At 41.3% G+C, this 25,182-nt stretch overlaps 1 long non-coding RNA gene across 5 annotated transcripts in view; it reads right to left on the bottom strand.

Annotated features, from left to right (window-relative positions):
- Window positions 1–9,334: 9,334 nt before the first annotated feature.
- The window catches only part of LOC128830167 (uncharacterized), a 191,113-nt gene continuing 175,265 nt past the window's right edge, over window positions 9,335–25,182 (bottom strand). For 3 of the 5 annotated variants that reach the window (XR_008443550.1, XR_008443552.1, XR_008443551.1), the window contains 4 exons: window positions 17,181–17,280; window positions 16,435–16,575; window positions 14,628–14,718; window positions 9,335–12,876 (listed from right to left, as the gene is read on the bottom strand). This is a non-coding gene — a long non-coding RNA (uncharacterized LOC128830167). Of the gene's footprint in view, window positions 12,877–14,308; window positions 14,380–14,627; window positions 14,719–16,434; window positions 16,576–17,180; window positions 17,281–25,182 lie in introns of those variants that run through there. The other 2 variants (XR_008443554.1, XR_008443553.1) reach the window with 2 other exon arrangements.

Genomic DNA, 25,182 nt, shown 5'->3' with positions numbered 1-25,182 from the left:
AAGCCGGAACAGCAATGGGGAAGAGGCAGAGAAAGAGGGGAGTGAGATGGGGAATGAGATTTAAAATGGACAGTAAGAGAGAGGGCCTAATGAGGAGTTATAATAGGAAATAAGGACAAAAGGAGAATTTCCTTCTGCGGATCCTCCATAACGCTACCTATCTATCCTAACTATAAGACTAAAAGGCACTTAAAATGGAGAAAACCCCGGTTCCAAGGGACTGGAGTGGTTCAAATCCGTCTACCACAGTGACTGGAAGGAATTGAGGCACAAGAAGATGCAGCGCCCCCTCTTATAGCCTTGCCCTTGGAACATTTGGAGACACTGGGAGGGACGGATAAGGGGAGCACATGTGCGCTCCATCTGGCACTGCTTGGGGATGGTTCTACCATGAAGTGCCACCCACCAGACAGTGCAGTACCCATAAGTGGGACAACGCAGAGTTACTCCAAGAACAAGTCCTCCTCATCTCTCCAGCCTCTTCCCACCTTCCGCACTCCATGATTTCACCCTAGGTAGACGGTGAGTCCACTCACCCATCAGCTGCGCCTTCATAGCTGCTTCTGGGCTCTCTGCTAGCTTCTCGCCACCCTCAGCCTCTGAAATGAGCCACATGATTTCTGCTGCTTCTGGGGCTGAGAGAGGTAGGAGGACAAGGCAAATAGAGGGAAGTGTCTCACATGTAGTGGGTTGGCTAGGGAAGAGGAAGGGTTTCTGCAATGGGGATGAGGTGCCAATTGAGGCTCACTGCTGGCATGAGTCCAAACCCCCACATCCTTCCAGTCCTTCTGAAGGACCTGTGCTTCCATCCTGCCAAAGTGCCCCCCCCAAAAGAACCATTAGTCAGTTCCCACCACACATCCACCAGGGAACTCAGAGTTAAACAGGTAAGTCATGCCCAAATTTATGATTTGGAAAAAGGAAGTTTTGCTGGATTTAATATTAAAAACAGAAATATCGGCCTGGGTTTTTAAAATGTTATTCCAATTAAAACAGGTTTTTGCTTGTATTTAAATTTTCCCCTACAGTGCTTGGAACTCAGACACACCTGCCTCGTGTTGTTGGGTGAGGACCAGATTGACCATAATTAAACAACGATGAAACTGACTTGTCCCAGGTGTCCAAGGAGAATGGAAGTAAATAATATGGTGAAAAGTAAATTAGATGTTAAAATTTTCAATTTTAATCATTGATGTTTTTAACAACAGGGGACAGAGTCTCAGAAGTCCTGAATTCTTTCCTCAGCTTTGTCTCACCTGCTGGGTGACTTTGCATATATGCTAAATTAATCTGCTAATTTCTACTCAATCTTTCATCTTCAAATATCCTAATTCTGATTACTGTAAAATATAGCTTCCCCTCAGACTTGACACTACAGTGCACAAGTTCCTTCCTCCTTTAATGTCTCCCGACCAAACATTTTTTAAAACTTATTTCCTCAGCCTTATTTACATTCAGAAAATTAAAGCCTATGCTGTGAACAGAACCTTCCAAAAGCTTCATAATAATTCCAAGGTTACTTGAAAGCATCCTGGTCATGTGACAAACGTAGCTATCCTGTTGTACTGTCAGTCATCTGTCAGAAGATAGTTTTACAAATCATTCACGAGGCCCGTCACATTGCCAAGCGAAACTTAAACTAAATTGCACACCATGAAACCTGCTTATAGTGAAGTCAGCTTTTCATAAAACAATTTCACTCAAGTAGAGGTTCTCTCTAATTGGAATTGTGATTTGCATGACTGAAATTGCAAATTGACTTTCACTGAAACAAGTAGATGCTTTCATTCCACTTCATTATAAATAGGGTTTCATATTATAAAGTTCACAATGAAAATATAACGGAAACTATTAGGTGGTTGCGTTCAAAATCAACTACAGTTTTATAATATTTTGGAGAGCCTGGAAAAGAATGCTAAGATCCATGAATCTCCTGGACAATTTGGGAGACTCCACAGGTTTGGTTGGACCAGACATGGATCTGCAAGCTATTCAATTTCCGTAGCAGATATGTGGAAGCCTTGGCCAAAGCATTTCTAGCAATGAAGGGGTTTGGGATTATCCTATAATTCTCCTCCAAATCTCCTTACATGAAAGGTAAAAGAGAAGGTCAAAAATTAAAAATAATTAGTGTCTGAATCTGGTGGGAGAAAGAGTTGGTTTGTGAACCTCTGGAGATTAATGACAGATTAGCTAAGATATCTGTGTCTACAGAAATCTATTTTAGATTTTTATACTGCTGGATGACAGAATAGAGAGTACATTTATAAAATTTGCTCATGACACCAAACTGGGAAGGGTTGCCAGCATTTTGGAGGGCAGGATTAGTATTCAAATTGATCTTGATAAATTGGAGAACTGGTCTGAAATGAATAAGATGGAATTCAACAGAGCCAAGTGCAAAGTGCTACACTTAGAAAGGAAACAATAAGATGCACAAACACTAAATGTGGAATAACTTGCAAGGAAATAGTAATACAGGAAAGGATCTGGTGGTTATAGTGAATCACAAATCGAATATGAGTCAACATGATGCTGTTGCAAAAAAGGCAAATGTGATATATTAACAGGAGTGTTGTATGTAAGACATTGGAGGTAATTGTCCCACTCTACTTGCCACTGGTTAAGGCCTCAGCTGGCACACTACGTCCATTTTTGGGCACCACACTTTAATAAAAATGTGGACAAACTGGAGGACAGCAACAAAAATGATGAGAAGTTTAGAAAGATGACCTATGAGTAAAAGTTTAAAAAAATGGGACACGTTTAGTTTAGAGAAAAGAAGACTGAAGGAGACAACAGTTTTCAAATATGTTAAAGGTTGTTATAAAGAAGATGGTGATAAATTGTTCTCCATGTCCGCTGAAGGTAGGACAAAAAGTAATGGGCTTAACTTGCAGAAAGGGAAACTTAGGTTGGATATTAGGAAAATCTGGCTAGAAGGATACGTAAGCACTGGATAGGTTACCTAGTCCCCATCATTTGTGGACTTGGCTTCAAAGAATGGGTTAAACAAACATCCATCAGGAATGGCCTAGGTATACTTAACCCCGCCTCAGCATGGGGCGGGGAGAAGATACATGACCTCCTGAAGTACTTTTCAGAACTTCTATGGTTCTGTCTCGCTTAATTTTGCATATGGGTTACCTTTTTGGCTATGGAGTCTCAATTTATTGCTCAAGAAATTAGAAAGTGGTCAGATCTGTTTTATCGGATTCATGATCCATTCATCGCAAGTAGTCTCCGTGATAGCCTTAAACGCCATCATGAAAATAAAATAAGGAATGATTAGTAAGAACTATTCTGCGCCTTAACCATTTGCCATCAAGATAAGTAATGTCTATGCCCTCAACCCAACTTTCTTCTCTAAAACGATCCAGAGATTTTCTTCCCAAGTTCAGTTCCCACCCAAGAAATGAACTTCCTGGACACAGTTCCTCAGTGCAGTAGATTGAGTTTTTTGAGATAATTAAACAAGGCCACAAATCTTTCAAACAAATGTATGACTGACATTTAAAGATGTATGAATGATTCATTAGTCATAATTGAAGTGATTTGAATGAAAGCCACATTAAAATTAAAAGAATTTTAGCATGTTTTAAAAAATAATTACTAAAATATTTTTCTGTTATGTTTTCCTAACAAAAGCTTCCTATTTTTCAGCTCCTTGTCAGGTGCTCTTCATCTTGTTGTTCAGCTCTACTGATACGCTTGACACAATAAAAAAGGTTCTTCGGTTATCAGAGAACCCTCAGAAAACTTGCAATCTGAGAAACACTGACAACTGAATGCTTTTTCTTTTTTCCTTCTTGAACATCAAACTTAACAGTTGCTGCAGGATATCAGATAATAGACTAGAGCAGATCCTGCAGACAGATGGATTAAGTTACCTAGTACAGAACACAGAGTGCATTTAGTGAATGTCCTAACATCCAGAAGCCCTGTTCCTCATACCCATTATCTAACCATATGGCTGTTTTATATTTACTTCACATTTAAAAAGGACACCAACAACTTGAGAGCTAGTCAATTAAAAAAAAATTTCAGGTCCTACACAATCCCCTTAGCCTCTCTGATTTTATTTTACAAGCATGTTTTCCAATTTTTTGCTTTTCTCTTTCCTGTGGTGTGTGAAAGACCCATACAAACAACAGGAGAAACCAGGGGCTCACTCTTGTAAGTCCTTTGAGACATATGTAACTTTACTCATGTGAGTAAAGCTACTAAAATACATACAAACAGAAATAGAGAAAAATAATTTCCTCTCGTCTCTTTCTATCCAATCATTTTAGGTGTTCTTTGTAACAATCGATCAAAATATTTCAGACTGAAGTGTGGTTTTTCAAGCTGACCATGTTCCTGTAAATGTAAGATGTCTGCCTGCCTGTCTGCACGGGACAGAGTTGTCAGACATTCAGATCCCATAGTGATGACCCAGTATAAATACCTAGAGATCAATTAATTCAAGGTGAGCACTTTACAGACTGAAAGCACATGGTTTTACTCTCTGTATTGGAAACATAACAGGCACATTCGTCTTCCCCATATAACTTTGTTTATTGTTGTAGTTTGGTATATATAGAGGTATTTCAGCACCAGACAAGCCTCAGAGTGATAGACATAGGTTACAGCCAGACAGCATTTCAGTACAACATATTATCCTTTATAAACATTAATCACCAAATTATAAAAATAAATATATGGAGGAAAAGAAAGGTTAGTTCATATTTCAGAGACATGTGGCATGCTTTTCCCTCGGTTCTATTTATTTTAGTTAAATGCTCAAATTCCACACTGATGAGTGCAGTATTAGAACCTGGATAGACTGAAGAGCGATTTAGATAAACTCTCTCCAAAAAAAGGCCCCAAAAGAATTTGAAGAGCAACTAGCAAAAGACACGAAAACTAGTAGCAAAACCATGGTCAGAAGCAGGAAGCCTGCTAAACAATCAGAGGGGATAATCGAGCTCCTAAAGGAGCAACCAAGGAGGACAAAGCCATTGCAGAGAAGCTAAATGAGGGAGATGCCCACGCCTGAGCCATTCTTTTTAGGTGACACATCTGAGGAACTGTCCTGGACAGTATCAGAGGGGTAGCCGTGTTAGTCTGAATCTGTAAAAAGCGACAGAGGGTCCTGTGGCACCTTTAAGACTAACAGAAGTATTGGGAGCATAAGCTTTCGTGGGTAAGAACCTCACTTCTTCAGATGCAAGTCATCTGAAGGCTTATGCTCCCAATACTTCTGTTAGTCTTAAAGGTGCCACAGGACCCTCTGTTGCTTTGTCCTGGACAGAGCTGTTAATAGACGTTGTATTTGGAACAAAATGACAAAATAAACAGTAATAAGTCACCAGGACGAGATGGTGTCCACCCAAGAGTTCTGACGGAACTCAAATATGAAATTGTAGAGCTACTAACTGGGATATGTAACCTATCACTTTAATCAGCTACTGTTGGAAGACAGGATTCTGTGCTAGAGGGGCCATTGGCCTGGCCCAGCATGGCCATGTTCCTACATTTGTATGGCACAGTTGGGAATACAATCAGTATCTTTCAACCCAGAGTTGCGAGCGATATCCCCCAGATGGTGCTGTCTCTCTGCATAGCTGGGTCACCGCAAGAAGATCAAAAGCAGTCTTACACTACTGCAACTCAAGCATGTGTAACATCTGTGTGTGCAAGACCTTCTGCACCGGCATTAGGTTTCCAGCACATTTCTGAGTAACAGCATTTAAGAATCTCCTTGGAGCCTCTCTGCAGCAGAAATTCCCATGATGCAATTCCCCAGTCACTATAACCGATTTCAAATGGTGCTAGAAAATAGTATTGACTCTGAACACCAAAAGAAATCAGTCATCCTCTAAAGGGGTCACTGAGAAATGTTGCGAAGAAGAACAAGTATATTATATTTACAGCCATTAATTAATCATCACACCACTACTGTCATTAGACAAATATTATACACCTTATTATTGGTGTCTAAATGGAGTCACAAAGATGTCTGGGTGCAAATTTTCAGAAGTACTCACTGTGTGTGCCTCAAATTTTGTATAACTAACTTTAGCCGTCTCAGCCAAAATCCTTCAACCCCGGGTGCCAAAATTAAGCACCGTAATCCATATTTAGCCAACTAAATGAGTGACCTAATTTTCATAGATACTAATTCCGGCAGCCTCCATTGACTATGATGGGAACTATAGGTGCTCAGAACCCATGAAAATCAGTTCACAGGTGGCTAAAGGCACAAAATTTAAGACCTTCCTCCCAAAATGAGACAACTCTTGAATATTTGCATCACAGTCACACAGTGAATCAGTAGTAGAGTTGGGAACAGCATCTAGATCTACTGACTCCCATATTACATACACAAAGTCATTTCAATCTCTTCAATAAATAAGATACAGATTATTTTACAAGGGCAAAGTAAGAGCTAATAAATTTAATAGTATCCATGGAGTTCTGGCAAGTGCTCATTGCTATAAAGAACATGGAACAGATGAGGTTCCTGTCCTGAAGAGTTTACAATCTATGATAACACTGGATGTATCCTATCATAGCAGAAACAACAATAACAAGTTATTTCCAGTATGCTGTGTTGTAATTCCACATGTCCCATTTTCACCTCTTGTAAACAACATTCCTGCCTCCAAGAGTTCACAGTCTACAAACATTACAAATATGCTGTTGCTCAATATTGTGATAGTGCAATTTTTGTCTGTGGAATTACAAACTGGGGTTGTGCTCACTTGGTTCAGCTTAACCATAGACGCTGCAGTCACAGGCGGGTGGGAGACAGACAGTACACTCAGATCTAACAGCTATATCCTTTATTCAAAGCATGTGTCATAGGCCTTTATCTTCTTTTTCATATACCATCAAGGTCTCCCAGAATTCACTTCCTTCGCTGACGGAAGGGCAGCCATTCTTCCTCCAAGAACACTGATTTCAAATGGTGCTAGACACGGAGTAGTTAAATCTAAACCACCATATGAAACCAGCTTCCTGAGGGAGCTTCAGAGAGTTTTCATCTTAGATGAGACTTCCTGTTACTACAGTGAACTTGATATAACCTAGAAAACAGGCACGTACAATTTGTTTTGCATTTATTTCCTTTACATTAAAGAGATGGCCATTTTTAATATTCCTTCCTCACTCTGGATTGATCCATTCAATGCAGAATTATGTCCCATTTACACTGTTAACAATGCAGACAAGAATCACTGATAGCAAAATGAATGCCCATGCTGCAGGATTCCATTACTCAAGACCTGTGAATGTCTATCAGGATTTCATTATGTGCTGGATTAATCCCGAAAGACTGATCTATAGCCGCGCCCCATTATTTTCCTCTTCTCCTCATTCTTTCTGCAATCCACGTGCCCACAGCTTCATTATCACAAAATGTGTTAATGACACTGGCATTATTGCAGATCTTCACCATGGTGGTGGCAAACGTGTGAACCTAAAGGTGTGGAATATCTCCTGTCAGAGGCTGAGTTCACTCAATTCCCAATGGCTCCACAGGAGATAGTAACAGCGAGAGCACTAGCGTGGACTGGGGGCAGCATATTAATTTGCTTTACACAGAGTAATATGACAGAATCAAGAGACAGGATTCCACTAGTGCTCTCACCCTTGCTAGAGCTGAACCAGTGTTAGCAGTAGTATGAATTTTTAAGGAAAAAAGTGTAGGAACAAGCCTGACACAACACGGCTGTTGGCAGCTGGGCTCAAGCAGATGTCCTGAGAAATGTGGGCAGGGATTTCTTAGAACAGTGGTAGACAACTGTGTTACAGATTACTTACTCCCTTCGAGTTGATCCAAATTTTGTCCATCTAACCCAGTTAGAACAAACTTGTTTGAACTATGTCCATACAGCAGCTTTATGCACAATACAACTATACACTGATCACATATGTGGATCCACACAGACCACACTTCTTAACGATGTCTGTACTGATGCATTCTGGGAACAGCTGGGCAGCTGTTTCATAATGCATCAGCAGAGGAATAAGTTACCCAGAGGATATGCACACAGCATGGCAACAGCACCCTGTCCACCATGCCACTACCTGGTTATCAACTCTGTGAAAGGTTGTAGCATTGACACAATTTTAGTACAAGGTTTTCAGACAAAAAAGTGCCTGTTCGTAAAAATCAGAGAACCCATAACATAAACTTGCTAAGAACAACTGGATTTAAACATGGTTATAGATTGCTCCCAGGGTTCTGCTCCCAAATCTACCATGTGTACAGGGCCTGGATACAAAATGCTAACAGTTAACACCGTTTAAACCCTGTAGACAGGTGTTCTCAAAACACGTTACAGAGCCTTGGGCTTTGCTATGGCACAATTCATTAACAGAGCTAAAACATAATTTGGTCCCTTCTATGCTGTAACATTGAACTGAGTTTTAACTGCTTTTGGCAGTACCGTGCTGTAACCAGGTCTCACAACACAGCACTTTCATAGTGTGGAAGGGACATAAGTATGGACAGGATCTACAGTGGACCAACCCAGGGGCACATAGAGACAATCCAAGGCCTTCAGACAAAAGTCCCTCTTCACACTGGTCAGGGAACCATGCTAAATATCTAGTTAGTTACATCTGTGCTGTAACTAGCATGATTCTGCACCTAATATTGACAGCTCCTAAGGGTACGTCTACACTACCCGCCAAATCGGCGGGTAGCGATCGATCTATCGGGGATCGATTTATCGTGTGTAGTGTAGATGCGATAAATCGATCCCAGATCGCTCTCCCGTCGACTGCTGAACTCCAGCTCGGCGAGAGGCGGAAGCAAAGTTGACGGGGGAGCAGCGGCTGTCAATCCCACGCTGCGAGGACGCAAAGTAAGTGATTCTAAATCAATCTAAGATACGTCGACTTCAGCAAGGCTATTCTCATAGCTGAAGTTGTGTATCTTAGATCGATCCCCCCCCCCCCAGTGTAGACCAGATCTAAGAGGGGTAATCCTTAAAGATGGAACACCTCGCCATCCACCTCACCATCCAAGAGGAATTCCAAAAGACCTGGGAGAAGAGCTTAGATCATATGTCAACAGAACCACACTGTGTTATAAGGAAAGGGTAACAGGCTTATGACATAACATGATTATGACACTGATTATGACATCTTGTCCATGCAGGCAAATCCAAGTCAATATGGTGTCATACATAGTAAAATGTTGATGGGGCTTAAAAGAGGAGGCAGGTAGTTGAGCTTATCAGTAAGTGTAACCCACAGAGAAAGTGTTATTCAGACAGCAGGATTTGGGTGTCATTCTGTTAACAATGTTTGCATGTGTAAATTAACTTATTTGAAGAAAAAAAAATCTTTTAAGTGTTGTAATAGTGACTGAATATTTCCAGAGCATTGATAATGAAAAACATTCTCAAATAAAGGCTGTAAATTCAAATATGTAATAAAAGTACAGAACAATTATCATGAGATAATCAGATAAAAGAGATGCTGGCCCATGATATACTCTAATAACTAAGCGTCCAGGTAAGCTGAGAGGTGCTAACCCCCAATCTATCAAGAAATGACTTGCCTCCTTTCACAGCATTAAATCCAGGAAAAATGGCAAGAGAATACTTGTCAGAGGTTAAAAGACATTTAAGGGCATATAGGAAACGAAAAGGTCTAGTGGAAAGACTTTAAAGCAGCTGTTTGGGAGTCAGAAGAGGGAAAGTTCACACCCAGGATTCACAGAACTAGGTAAAACCTCAAGATGGGGAGTCTTCCTGGTTATATTTTTTCTTGGTGTAAACACTATTCTTTAATCTCCAAGAGTAAATGCTAAGAAGGAGATTTGCTGATGTAGGCCCTGTTGTTAAAAGACATCAGCACGTACATAACTTTGACTTGTGGGATTACTCACATGAGTAAAATTATGCACATTCTTAAATCAATCCAGGATTAGGGCCTAAAACTGTTTTGTTTTTGTTGCTGAACAATTCCACTAATTCACATGTGATTAGATAAGTGAATAGCCAGTCAGAAGCATTCAAGATCTCTATAGTGAGGCATCCCTTCTACCCCTTGTAAAAGAATGCCTGTGGTAAAAAGTTCAAAATAAAATGTGACCCATCAGTTTATTTTTGCTAATGCAAACAACAATTGTGGTCATTATAAAATGTGACTCCAAGATTAATCATAGAGAACTTTCTCTGGTAGTGACTTGGAAAGCTTTTCCAAAAGGAGTAACATTTCCGTATTGGAAATTCCTAAAAAATGAGCTTTATTACTTCCTTTTCATACACTTCCCTAATAGGAGATGTGTAAATGTACTTTGCTGGAGCTTTACGTATGACAGCTTTAGTGGATCCACCCATGAGATTGTGAAAGAACAAGTCAGCCTATAATTTCCAGACAATAGCCTGTAAGTACTTTATGTCAGACAAATTGTTCAAATTCTTTTAACTTTTTTTTTTTACTTCAATTTTGTTTGAAATGTGGAACTGGTGAAAGATGTCAGATTGACAACCCTGGAGAAGTCCTCTATTCACAGAACAGATACAACATAGGAAGTGGTAGTGTCAGTTTTCCATACAATGCCCCACCAGTATAGCTCATCCTTGACCTGCAGGTAGAATCCCTATGCTCTTAGGCATTGTCTACACTACAGTGGAAATTCAATCTAAGCTACGCAATTTGAGTTACGTGAATAGCATAACTAAAATCGACATAACTTAGATCTACTTACTGCGGGGTCCACACTATGCGATGTTGACGAGAGATGCCCTCCTGTTGACTCCCCCTACTCTTCTCGATCCGGTGGAGTACAGGAGCTGTCGGGAGAGTGATCTGCAGTCGATGTAGTAGGTCTTCAGTAGACATGCTAAATCCACTGCCGATGCATAGATCACCACTCGTCGATCCTCCGGTAAGTGTAGACAAGCCCTCAGTCTCCGGGGTCATTATGAACATGGCCCTCCACTGAGATACCAATTAATGTTAAGTGGAGTGTTTGTTCTGTGATGCCAATCTGTCCACTATGACACAAACTGAGACCATGGAGTCATTTCACAAAAACCTTCTGACACTAACAATTCTCAGTAACTGCGTATTTGGTCTGGATTCAAACCACTAGAGGTAAAAAGGTTCCATATCCCTTTATCAGTTCCCTGAGCCATCCATTCCCATCACTTTCACCACCACTTGCTTAATACCCTCTGACTAATAAGAAAGCTCATCAACTGTGTGAACTGTTGTTATTTTTCCTCCAGTCAGAAAACAAGTGTGAGGCAGTATTTTTAATTGGCTAGGCTAAGTGAGCCTTTACAGGGGAACATTCTATTCTTAATGTGGGGGCAAAACTTTTATGATTCATGGGGTGAGGCACCCACACAGCCACCTTACCTCTCACCAAGATGACGTATCTGTTGCTGGTGAGGTATGTCTGAGAAAACCGAGACAAAGCTTAGTCTTTCTTTAAAATAAGAAATAAATCATGGCAATAAAATTCACAGTGGCAAGTGAAACAATTTCACTCAGTCAGGGCCAAATCATACAGCCACTCCTCAGGCAAGTCACTGGGAATGCAACTAGAGTAAGGATGAGAGTTTCATTTCACAATGAACTAAGCATCTTTAACTTCCATGAAAGCCAATGGGCCAAATCAGGGTTTCATTACTCAGGTTTTACTTAGTCCTAACTTAAAGCAAAACTTCCGGGGTTGGGTCCTAAGACTTTCCTTTGTTTTTGCTACTTGAACAATTCTACTATTTTACAGGTGGTTACATAAGTTAATTAGGGTAAACAGCAAGAAGCAATCAAGACCTCCACAGCTTGCTGTGGGAGATCAGGGTTTGGGTCTATATGAATAGTCAGAAAGAAAAAAGTGTTTTGGTAACAAAGCTAAAAGTCATTTTGGGGGATTAGAATGACATGACAAACCATGTTAAAAATTTCTAGACTCGTACAATCTCCTTGCCTCTCATGTCCTACATGTAAGTGCACAAAACAGTTATCAGTTAAGGAGTCGGAGAAATGTTTAGGAACCAGCAAAACCTTGTTTACAAAAAACAGCCCTACATTATGGGCCGAGGTTTTCCCTTAATCAAACTTCCAATTTACCTGTTATGTAAACACAGTGTATATGGATTTCAGGACTGCAAAAGAGTCTCAGAATATGTAACCCAAAAGCTGATTGTAAAAGCTGCTAATTATTCAAAATATTATTCAAACTGACATCAAAGGGAGCTGCGGGTATGCAGCACAAATGAAAATTAGTCTCCAATGTGTACAATTTTCTCTGTGCGTTTCTGGAACAATCCATTACTGACATCAAGGCTCAACCTCAGCATTCAGAAAGCATCTAAAGCTGATTGAGCTTTTATTGTCGTTTGTGGTGTGAGCTGAAATGCAGCTTCATAATCCTCTTTTCCCCCAGTGGTCACATACAGAATGTAATGATTTTACCTGTTACCTCTGTGTTTTGAATATAAAATGGGGAGGGTTTATTTGGGTGTGAAGTGGAGATACAGGATTTTAGACCATGTTTACTGCTCCTCTTTGGACCCCCTGGTCCCCAACACGTGAATAATTCACACTGGTGACTGGAAAGTCGGAGAGTTTGCCATTGCTCTTTCAACTGGGGATATGTGGAGTCTGCACATCCAATTGTGAACGAAGTAGCTGGTTTGGCACACAACCCATGGATCTCAGAGGACTTGTCTGAGGCATGGGTCACTGGTGCAGTTGACCCTTGCCTGTACATTGGCTCCCATCCCCATATAACCTGGTAGAAGTATCGCTGTGTAAGTAGAGGGTATCACGGGGCACTAACAAGAGTCCTCTTGAGAGACAAGCTGACTTGGATTTACTCTGGGTCATGTTTTTTGAAGCCTAATGAGGAAAGTAGAGACCCTAAAAAAAAAAAAAAAAAGGCATATTTATTACAGCAGGTTCTAGGTAGTAAAACATTGATTTATCTGTCTTCAAAACAGAGTCCTTAACAAATGGATTATGTGTTACTGAAAACCCATATACATTCTGAAGGGGAAAAAAAAGATGGTTTGCACTGAGATCCAAATTCAAACATTACAACCACAAGTATTATTGCAAGAAATAACATTTCCTACTTCCATAACTCCGTAGAAGCATTAAGCTCTGCAACACTCTTGTGAACTAAGTATTATTCTTTTTGTTTTATAATTGGGGAAAAATGAGACAGAGAATGGTGAAGTAGTATAACAAGGCCATACAACAAGTCACTGCAAGAACCAGGAAGGGGTACTAGAGCAGTAAAGGTGCCATGGGCTTCCTGGTCCTCTTACCTTGTATCACTATCTATCTAGGTTCTCATACCACACATATTGTCACAGTATCAGACCACTTTGCTCTCAAATGCACTCTCTGGTAAGCTGAAGGAGCCGTGCTGGTGGTTTCTGGACGGCCCTGTAATTAGCACTGCTTGGCTGGACAGAGGGTCACTAAGACAAGTGTTGTTAGAGTGGGAGTGGCAAATGCAGGGTACTGGAGATCCTGTAAGATTCCCTGAAAAAACAGTGGCAGTTCCTTTCTAATGCTTCCTAAGGCTCAAGAGTAAAACAATTCTTCACAACAGTGCTCAATACAGAGATAAAAAGCCAATTTGTTACTTCATTTGTACCTTACCCATCTCTTAATTACTGCACCAATAAAATTCTGACACCTCCCATAAATATTCTGCGGTCTCCTGTTTGGGACTGGGCACAAACCAATGGCCATTTCAAAATTTGATTCCTCTTTATTTTAAAAAACTTCCTTAAACAAAATGCTGTTGATATGTAAAGTTTGGTGGGTCTCCAGTGCTAAAACAAATAGCCATGTCATGAAACACTCAAGAACCGCACTCACTGGGCAGTGGACTGTTTTGCATCCACTAGTGCCTCCTTTACTCTGTAAACTCAAAGCAGGGACTCTTGATTGTTTGGCACCTCTCCATTACCTATCGGGCTAGGTTCACTAACACTGCTAAATAAATAGCCATCCTAATTTTTCTGCCAGAGATAGTTAAAGTAGACCCGCAAAGGAAAAAATGCCCTTGTGCACTGTTTTTGTGAGGCTTTTATGGTGGATAAGGAAGGCCCGCAAGGTTTTTTTTCCCCTAAGAAAAAAAGTTCATATTTTTTCTTAATTTTTTATTATTAGAAATTCAGGTCATGACTACTTCGGCAGACTCTATGATTGTAGAGCTAGTAAAATGATACCTTTCAGTCTGTTGTGATGTTAAACAAGTAAGAGAGCAGGAGAGATTTTATTGAGATGTTTCAATATATTTGTTTTTATTAACATCTATTTAAGTCCAATGGCTGCCAAACACTTTGGAGAAAGGATCTCTTCATTAAAAGATTCCAACACTCCCGTCCCTTCTCTGAGGTGTGATAACTCAAAAGGGAGGCAAAGAAAAAAAATCAGAAAAATGCCTTTAAAAAAAAAAAAACCCAAACCCTTTCAATTGCAAAGAAAGGGCACTAGCCCAATTTTTAAAAGTCATATGCTTCCCCTCTCACTATGCAGCACAGTGTCAAACACAAGGTACACCAGACATATTCAGACTATCTACTTTCTATTTGGAAACAAAATCCATACAGAGGCTATGCTCTTCTGATTCTTAAGAATAACAAACTATTTACCTTTCAGTTCGTAGCAATTTGTAGACAGGTTTCCCCCCCGTGCAATATGCTCTCCTTTTGGCACACTCAGGATATTCTCACAAGGTTGGACCTGGAATTTACATAAGGGATTATTCAAATGAATGCCTGTAGCTTTCACTCTAACTTTCTCCACCATAAAAGCAGAAAAATCCACATTCCCACCCTATATTTCTACCTGATCTCTTCCTTTATTCCTAAATCAGGAAGCCTGCCAGTGCCTCTTTGATATTCCATATCTCAGCACATAGGGTGAGGCACATCCTATGATAATTGCACTTTTTTTCTTGGAGATCAGAATACATAGATCCCTCCTTCCCTCTCCCCCTCCCCCTCCCTCTCTATATATATATTCTCAGCTCAGACATTCTTGCCTCTTTGGGTTAGGTCAATCTGTGAAGTCCAAATCACAGAATGACAGTTGAATAGCTTGGTTATTCTGGTTTGTTATTTTGGTTTTGAAGGTAATGGGGCACCAGCTATACCACAGGAGAACAGAACTGTCAGATACATGGATGAACACGATTTGTTGGCGAAGAGTCAACATTGTTTCCGTAAAGGGCAATCAGGCCTCACCAATTTACTAGAATTCTTTGAGGGGGTCAACAAGCATGTGGACAAGGGCGATACAGTGTATTGAGATTTTCAGAAAGCCTTTGACAAGATCCCTCACTAAAGGCTCTTAAGCAAAGTAAGCTGTCATGGGATAAGAGGAAAGTTCTTCTCATGGATAAGTAACTGGTTAAAAGTTAGGAAACAAAGGGTAGGAATAAATTATCAGTTTTCAGAATGGAGAGAGGTAAATAGTGGTGTGTCCCCCACAAGTCTGTTCTGGGACCTGTACTGTTCAATGACTAATAAATGATCTAGAAAAGGGGGTAAACAGTGAGGTGGCAAGATTTGCAGATGATACAGAGCTACTCAAGATAGTTAAATCAAAAGCAGACTGCAAAGATTACAAGGCGACCTCTCAAGACTGGGTGACTGGGCAACAAAATGGCAGATGAAATTCAGTATTGATAAATGCAAAGTAATGTACATTGGAAAACATCATCCCAACAATACATTAAAACGATGGGATCTAAATAAGCTGTTACCACTCAAGAAAGAGATCTTGGGAGTCATTGTGGATAATTCTCTGAAAACATCTACTCAATTTGCAGCGGCTGCCAAAAAAGAGAACAGAATGTTGGGAATCATTAGGAAAGGGATAGATAATAAAACAGAAAATATCATATTGCCTCTATATAAATCCATGGTACGCCCACATCTTGAATACTGTGTGCAGATGTGGTCGCCCTATCTCAAAAAAGATATATTGGAACTGGAAAAGGTACAGAGAAGGTCAACAAAAATGATTAGGGGTATGAAACAGCTTCCATATGAGGAGAGATTATTAATAAGACTGGGACTTTTCAGCTTGTAATAAAGAGATGACTAAGGGGAGATATGATAGAGGTCTATAAAATCATGACTGCTGAGGAGAAAGTAAATAAGGAAGTGTTCTCATAACACAAGAACTCGGGGTCACCAAATGAAATTAATAGGCAGCATGTTTATAACAAACAAAAAGAAGTATTTCTTCACCCAATGCACAGTCCACCTCTGGAAATCTATGCCAAAGGATGTTGTGAAGGCCAAGACTATAACAGGTTTCAAAAAAGAACTAGATAAGTTCATGGTGGATAGGTCCATCAGTGGCTATTAGGATGGGCAGGGATGGTGTCCCTAGCCTCTGTTTGCCAGAAGTTGGGAATGGGTGACAGGGGATGGATCACTTAATGATTACCTGTTCTGTTCATTCCCTCTGAAGCACCTGGCATTGACCACTGTTGGAAGACAGGATACTGGGCTAGATGGACCTTTGTTCTGACCCAGTATTTCAATTCTTAAATTCTTATCACATCAACGGTCCATCAAATCTGTAATCCTGTAATAAACAGAGGGAGGTGGAAAATACCCTTCTGTTCAATGCTGTACATGGGACAAAGATTCCTTCTTATCCCCTAGACCAAGTAGAGGAAGTCTTGAAGCACAAGATTTCATTACCCCTATCTCGACATGCATATAACTATAAATGCTATTGGTTATTGTTATCCAGCATCTTAATATCTGACTAGTGTATTTGACTAATGCTGCTGCACAAAATAAATCATATTAATTAAAACAGACACCCTAATACAATAATGCTCACTGATGCGAATACCCACCATGCAAGTTTTAGATCTGATTAAATTAGTATAATGTGATGTTCCACACAGTAAATACAATGAGGTTAGAGATGGGAGAGACGGCTGTTGAATATTGAGTAAAATACCCTTTCTTGCAGAATATTTTCTGCTTTACTCAGACACTTTAGGTGGGTTAATTTCAGGGTTTTCACTAGTAGCCAAATATGGCCCCGCCTATAACAGAAACTACATTTGAAATGAATGCTATATAATCAAAGTCAGCATGTCATGGTCTGAGCATGGAAGCCAGGAAATCTTGAGTTCTAATCCCAAATCAGCCACTGATTTACTCTGCAGCACTTACCACACATATCTGTGCCTATTAATGCTGTCGGAAACCTTCTCACTGACTTTGGTGGGAGAAAGATTTGGCCTTTATTGTCTCTGTATCTGAGTTTCGCCACCTGTAAAAGGAGGATACTAACTTACTTTCCAGGGAATTTTGTGAAGTTTGGTTAATATAACACCTTGAAAATACAGAAGTGTTACAGATTAATGTAATGTGATATATACCCTCTGAGGCCCAAATCCTGCAAAGATCTATGCAGTGTATAAAGTTAAGCATGTCTTTGCAAAACGAGGGCATAAGTTTGTACGGTGAGCCTTTAGGGAGAGTTGGAGTAAGCAGCAGAGGATTTATAAAGCTGAAAGCTATGGCGAACAGCTGAGATTTATTACATTTAGAAATGAAATTGCACATTTTTGCAGATTGCTAAAGGCCCTGATTCAATCCCCACCGAAGTCAATGGGAACTGGATTGAGCCCTCATTAAGGTAACACTGTGAGCTCAGTTTGAAGACTGGCTGTCTAAAGAGGCAACTTTGAACATAAAATGGACAGGTTTCAGAGTGGTAGCCGTGTTAATCTATATCAGCAAAAACAACGAGGAGTCCTTGTGGCAAATAAATTTGTTAGTCTATACGGTGCCATAAAATGGACAGTTATGACCGAAGTGCTCATTGACATGTGCAAATGAATGATTTATCAGCACAATTTAGACAAAGTAGTTTGAAAATCTGGCCCAGACACACCTACTAAAAAAAATAAAGATTGACTGTCAAGTTTTACACTTCTAGGTAACTTACATATAGCACGTATATAGGTCTGCAAAGAAAGGCGTGAATTTGCAATAGGTAACAAGTGCACCGCTATTAACAGACTGTGGCACTACAGTGTTAGACAGTCAGCATTTGCAGGTTCCTTTAATCACATACGTATCAGATGGAGGATGGCATACAGTAATTTTTCGACTACACTATATCTCTGTAGCAGTTCTGACAATTTCAGCTGGTGCTTCCTCTCGGCAGAAAAATAGTGAAAACAAACAGCACAGTGATAGTATTAGCAGAATAAACTGAGTGGATCTTTTATATGAAAATTAAATAAGCTTTGCTAAACATTAACAGAGGCTGGACAGTATCTTCTCTACTGGCACTAAATATATATATCCGGGGCTTCAAAAGTTCACAGCGTCAGACAGCAAACAGTTTTGTTGACTGCATGACTCAGCAAACATTGCTACATTGAACGATGACAATGTATTGAGTGTTAAATACAGTGAGATCAGAAGCCTTTCAATCAGGTGACTTGTCAGCTTGCGTAAACAGAGTTTATTATATAAGAGTTCTAGAGAATGTTTTCAAAAAAAGGAAAATATTGATTTTTTTTTTTTGATATTCCAGTGTGTTCGGAGTGAAAGGGCCTCACAAAAAGAGCCTGCCAAAGCATGTCATGGGCAGACGGAAAGCTTGTGACATTGTCCCTGGATGTGTGTTTTGGGGGAGAGAAAATAGGGAGATTCTTCAGAGCCCTAGTCTCTCCCTCCTCTTTACCCCACACCATTTTCTCCTTTCACTCTTCACAAACCTGACAGGCCTCAGCCTAGCAGACTATCACTTTGATTCCTGGAGCCGGTGCAAGTGGTCAGAAAGGTTCCAGCGTTGGGCAGAGAGGGTACCTGCAGCACGATGCACCCTCTCCCTGAAGGGCTCTCCTAGCCCATTCAGCCCTGGGGAAATGGACCACACGTGTTAAACTAGGGGTCCTCCATATGCTGGAAAGCAGGGTGCTAGTCCAGGCCTAGTATCAAGTGCTCTGTACATATTTTTCTCTCTCCACTATTGGTAACAGCTTGGAAATAAACCCTTCCCTAATTTATCTTTTTACACTTGGACTACGGAGTCTTGCATCTCTGTAGCAGGTTGCTGGTTTCAATCCCCAGTAACTACCTTCTGGAGTTTCTCAGGTACTGTGTGAGATGGAATAATACAATGACATTTTTTTTTGCACTTATATTGCCCACTTCCTCTGAGCATTACATAGCTCTAAAACCAATACAAGAATAGAAGTGTCAAGTTCTTTTATTAAACCAAGTTACTTTACCCAGGAAAAGTTATAGTTTAAATTTGAAATATTTATTAGGTCATGAATTTTTTTACAACAAAAGGAAAAAGGGACAGATGATTTATAGTGACTTGGAAACTCTTTTTAAGACATGGCTTCACAAATGATTCTCTTTAAGACATGGCTTCACTGGGTGTTCTCCATGCCCAAATGGTATCAGGCCAACTTCTGCTCTCAGCTGAAACCAGTGAAACGGCACAAGTGTAAGTGACAGCAATATTTGGCTTGTATTATATGCCTGGCCCTGCATCAGTTACTCATGTGAGCAGGTTTAACTCTATCTAAGGCAGATTTGCAAATGTTCTTACAATTAACAGCAACATCAGATCCAAAATGTTTTAGTGACACAATAAACAAACGGGACGCATTGAACTAGCAATGTGAACCATAGCTGTTGACAGTACATTGTGGGATAGAAATGTACAGTTCAGCATGTGAGACCTGCAGGGAAGAAGATCTCTCTGGTCTAGAACACTTCCTACCAGCCAGGGTGCATTACACCAAAGGTGTAGGTGGAGGACAAGGTGGCGGTGAGGAGTTGGGAGATATACTTATCAAGAATAAAGGATTATAGGATTCCTGGCAACCAGGATAGAGTTTGGGATCTCAACTGCACTATGCTATATACACTGCATTGCCTCGACTTCTGTAATGAAAGCCTCATCCTAACCGTCACTTCCTATTTGAATTGTACCCCTTATTGCAAGGATCTCTAAGCACCTCACAAACATGAACTACCTCTTCTGAGGTAGATATTTAATACAGTTAATTTTCATATTTAATTATACATAAATAATAAGAAGATACTTTGCACATATATAGCACCATCCAGCTGCGGATCTCAAAGCACTTTACAGACATTAATGAATCAAGCCTCCCCGCCCACGTGTGGGGTAAGTAAATATTTTCCCCAGAGAGGATAAGATGCTCATTTTCAGAGGTGCTAATAACTTGCAGTTATTTCAATCGCAACAGTGGGTGCCCAGCCACGCCTTAACTATACTGCCCAATGAGCCAAAAGTGAGTCTCCTCAGTTCTGATACCCAGTCCACTGCTCTAGCCACTACACGCACTACTTCCTCTTTCTAGTGTCTCCCTCTTCGTTTTTCAGATCCCGCGTAATCAGTGATGTTGTTCACATCACTCCTATCTTCAAAACACCTTTAACTAGTTCTCAATCCACGGCAGGTCCAGTTCAAACGCCTCGCTTTATATTGAAGCCTTTTCTGATGAGGTCATTAGTAAAGCTAAGAGCTGGCATTTTGGCTTAAGATTCAACACTTTTTCATAGTGTATGTAGCAAGAACTCTGTATTTTTGTCTAAGGCATTGGGTCCTACATCCAAGGGCAAAGATCCAACACAAAGACATAAGCTAACATTAGTGCTTTTGAAAGAAGAAATTCAAAACCACATCAGCACCATAAATTTAAGGGATGAGAGTGAATTCCAAAATCAAGAGGCACAGATGTGCACTTCTCAGACATAAGCTTAAAATCCAGAAGCTTTGCAGCGTTACCCTTGGATTTCCCTGTAAAACTGATAACATCCTGGATGAAGCTGAGAAAGAAAAAAAAAAAAGAATGACTTTAACAATGCCAAAGCTAATTTCTGTAACTTACATGATAGAGGGGGAAATGATTCAGGCTACACAGCATGGAAATAGAACAAAGTCGGGGTAGGGTAAGTTCAGGACATATTGTATACAGGACTAACACCCCTAGAGTGCCTGGTTAATTTCAGTTTGCAATGATTATACCAAACTTTTGAAGTATATTATGCTGGACGCTTTTTTCCCCATCCTCTCCTGGGTGATCCGCACTGCAGGCAAAAGAAACCCAATAACTTATGCCAATATGGTAATACATTAGATCCTCAGCGTTACGAATACCAGAGTTACGAACAGTCAACCACACAGCTCATTTGGAATCAGAAGTATTCAATCAGGCAGCAGCAAAGACCAAAACAAAAAAAAGCAAATCCAGCACAGTACGGTGTTAAACATAAATTACTAAAAAATAAAGGGAAAGTTTTTTTTTTTTTAAAGATTTGACAAGGCAAGGAGACTTTCTGTGCTTGTTTCATTTAAATTAAGATGGTTGAAAGCAGCATTTTTCTTCTGCATAATAAAGATTCAAAGCTGTTTTAGGTCAATGTTCAGTGGGAAACCTTTGAAAGAACAACATTAACGATTTGTTCAGAGTTCTGAACATTTCAGAGTTGCAAACAACCTCCATTCCTGAGGTGTTTGTAACTCTGAGGTTCTACTGTAATAATGTTGGGGATTTTGGTATGAAATGCACATAATTTGTGTTTGCATATTACAGAAGCCCTCTGTTTACAGTCCACAGTAAAACTCCAACATGTAACAGCAGCATATCTGTTTTCCAGTCCCAAAAAACTTGCAACAGGCTTCCAGCGTAGAGGGAAATGGTGCATATGCTGCACACAGGTGGACATAGTAGACCAGATGTGAATTACAAGTACTCACCATGTATTGTTGCAAACTTCTACAAGAACCCATGCTCATGCAGCAGTGGAAAGTTTAAAATGCATGGGAATGTGGGTCATGCAGCTGAGGGTAGGTTTAAAGATGTGTGAACAAGCTGAATAAAAAAATATTGCCCTTCCTCCCCCAACAAAGCTTTACACCAAAACTGAACTGAATTTTTTTGACCCCTTCTCTCTCTCTTGCCTTCGAGAGCTGAGGAGATCCAACAGTCCCCCTGTCTCTCAACCACCCTATGGCATAAGCTCCACAAATGCTCTATCTTGTTTTATCTTTCGTGGGTGGGAGACTTGTCCTCCGATCCTACCTCTTCAGGAAATGTCTGGTTCACCCACTCTCTCATCTCATTTTTGAGGGAAACAGGGAAAAGGGATTTGGTAGAAGGTGCTGGCCCAATCAATCATTTCCCCAGAAATCATAGAATATCAGGGTTGGAAGGGACCTCAGGAGGTCATCTAAGCCAACCCCCTGCTCAAAGCAGGACCAATCCCCAGACAGATTTTGCCCCAGCTCCCTAAATGGCCTCCTCAAGGATTGAGCTCACAATGCTCGGTTTAGCAGGCAATGCTCAAATCACTAAGCTATCCCTCCCCCCTGAGGAGGCTGAAAAGTAGGGTTACCATATTTAACAAATAAAAAAAAAGAGGACCCTCCACGGGGCCCTGGCCCCGCCCATTTCCCCACCCTAGCCCTGCCCCTTCCCCGCCCTAACTCCGCCCCCTCCTCCCTCCCAGCCACGCGAAAAGGGCTGGCCGAGCGCTACTGGCGTCACGGTTTGCCGGGCAGCCACCAGACCCTGCGCCCCCGGCCGGCGCTTCCCCAGCGCAGCTGGAGCCTGGGAGGGGAAGCGCCCAGCCGGGGGCGCAGAGTCTGGAGGCTGCCCGGCAAACCGTGAAGCCGGTAGCGCTTGGGCTTCGGACAGCCCCTATGCCTCCGGACCCTGCGCCCCCGGCCGGGCATTTCCCCTCCCAGGCTCTGGCGGCGCAGGGTCCGGAGGCATGGGGGCTGCCCAAAGCCCGTAGTGCTCGGCTCTTAAACAGAGCCGAAGAGTCAGGGGAGGAGCAGAGCCACCATTTTCCCAGACATGTTCGGCTTTTTGGCAATTCCCCCCGGACAGGGGTTTGATTGCCGAAAAGCCGGACATGTCCGGGAAAAAACGGACGTATGGTAACCCTACTGAAAAGGGCTGTCATGGGAGCAGTGAGGGGGTTGGGGGTGGGGGGAATTTAAAACAGATCCTGACTCTTGCATAAGTCAGACTCTGTCCCTTCCTAGTCACCAGGGACTCCTGAGTAATGGCCTTTGTGTAATTAATTCATTGTTTTTTAGGAAACTACTTTTTCCTGCCAGTTTTTAAGCCCAGCGGAATTTTCTAGATCCGCAGTGACAGGGCATGAGTAATCGCTCCCTCGTTAAACTACTAAGAGTCATAAAACAAAACAAATTGTTCACCTCCCCAGTGTTTTTCCTTTTTGCTTTCCCTTTCCAAGTCCTGTAGTGCTCACAAACATCCAAAGTATCCAAGTGACGTAACCTTTAGTCAGTACCCTAAAGGAAACAACATGTCCTTCACATGTTGCTCAATTCTCTGATATTCTCTTGCAGTCACTGATTTTTGATGGAGGGCGGTTTAAGTTGTTGTTTTTTTAATCAAGAGCCAGATCTGCCTGAGTGAAATGTGTGCATTCAAAATCAGACATGAAGAGCTCACCTGGTGCATATGAATGGACTGTGCTGTGCTGGCTGCTGTCCCGCAATCCTAGGTACACCTGTGGTCTTCATGCCCCATACTTTACAAAGCCACCCGCCTGAGGAGCTGGGTGGTGCCCTGGGGAGATTTGTGGGGATGTGTAGGACAAGAAAGAATCTGCCCTCCACCCCGGGGCAGTGCTCTGTGGGTACCATTACGCTCTCAGTGCAGCAATACCGTCTGCTGCTAAAGCATGCCCCTCTGTCCCGAGGATCCATCCTGCCCACAAGTTTCCTGAATGCTGGGGCACAGCTTTGTTCCTCTTCTCTGTGTAAGTTCCCAGCATCCTACCTCACCACCTGCACAGTGGAACTGTGCGGCTCCATTTTTGTCAGGGCCCTCTGTGCCTTTATAGTGGGATAAGTAGCTTTCCCCTCTTAGTATCTGGGAATCAAGCTGTCTGATACTTTCATGATTGAAAAGAAATCTATCTCTTTGAAAAGCCACATTTTCAACAGCAGCCTCTAAGAATGCAGGCACAAGTCTCAGCCCCTGAGTTTTTGCCCACAAGAAAGCAGTTTGTTCTCACAGTGCTGGGTTTTTGTATGCACAAGAACCCAGACACCTGGCACTGTACCCACAATTTCAGAGACCAAGCTGAGGTCCCTTTGAAAATTTGGTTCTCTTTCTTCTGAACCAACCTCCAGAGGGCAGATGTATCCTGTGCGGTGACTCAGATCTTTGGAGAATGGAGAAGATACAAACGAATGGGAGAACCAGTTGCCAAGTCCAGAGACTTGAGAGAGAGAGAGAGAACAACACAAAAAACAAACAACATTAAAAACCCTGGACTGTGGGATGTTAAAGCTTGGTAATACTTATATTCAGCACTTTATACCCTGAAAGCCCTGCACAAAGACTAATTAATCCTCACAATAACCCCTTCAGGTAAATGCATTATCCCCATTTTACAGATGGCAAGAGAGTTTGTGATTTTCCCAATGCCACTGAGAGAGTCTGTATCAGAGTTTTGTTTAGACGCAGGAGTTCAGAGTCCCGCACCGGAGTTTGGACTATTAGATTGAACTCAGGGAACAGATCCTCAGCTTGTAGTGAAGCAAATGGAGCTATATCAATTTACACCTCTGAAGGTCCGGCTCTCACAGTTAATCTTGAAAAGTGTGACTTATTTTAGGGAAATGAATGCTCCTTTTGCCTAAATAAAGGTTGGAAAGCAGCAAAAGAGAAAACCATCTTGGATTGCACTGGCATTTAAACCACAAAGATTTGAACTCTCCCTTGTAGTAAGTACCAGAAAGCAAATAAGTGAGGTAAACTTGGGAGTTCCAGACCACAGCTCACAACATGTTTTGCAAAGTGGTGAGAAGGCCCATTAAACCCTATCAAGCTCATTGACCTCACAGGTTTCTCCAGGCCAATTCTAGAAAACAAAACAGCTGCATTTTTAGTTCCCTGGTAAAGGAATTATTGGCAAACTGTTCAGTCCAGCTCTGGTTTGGGAACTTTAAAGAGACTAGTCCAGAAGCTTGAGATGTGCAAAGAGACAGTAAAAAGGAAAGGGATTAAAATCAACAGGAGTTTGCCTGATTAAAGACCAAATCCCTCATTCCAACACTGTATTCTTGTCATCAAAAATTCAAATAACTTTAGTTGTGAACCTACTTTACTGCACAGCTGTGCTAATG

This window comes from Malaclemys terrapin, chromosome 1 (genome assembly GCF_027887155.1).
Source record: "Malaclemys terrapin pileata isolate rMalTer1 chromosome 1, rMalTer1.hap1, whole genome shotgun sequence".
NCBI lineage: Eukaryota > Metazoa > Chordata > Testudines > Emydidae > Malaclemys > Malaclemys terrapin.
Note: the sequence above shows the minus strand (reverse complement) of the source record. Positions and strands in the feature narration are given on the sequence as shown.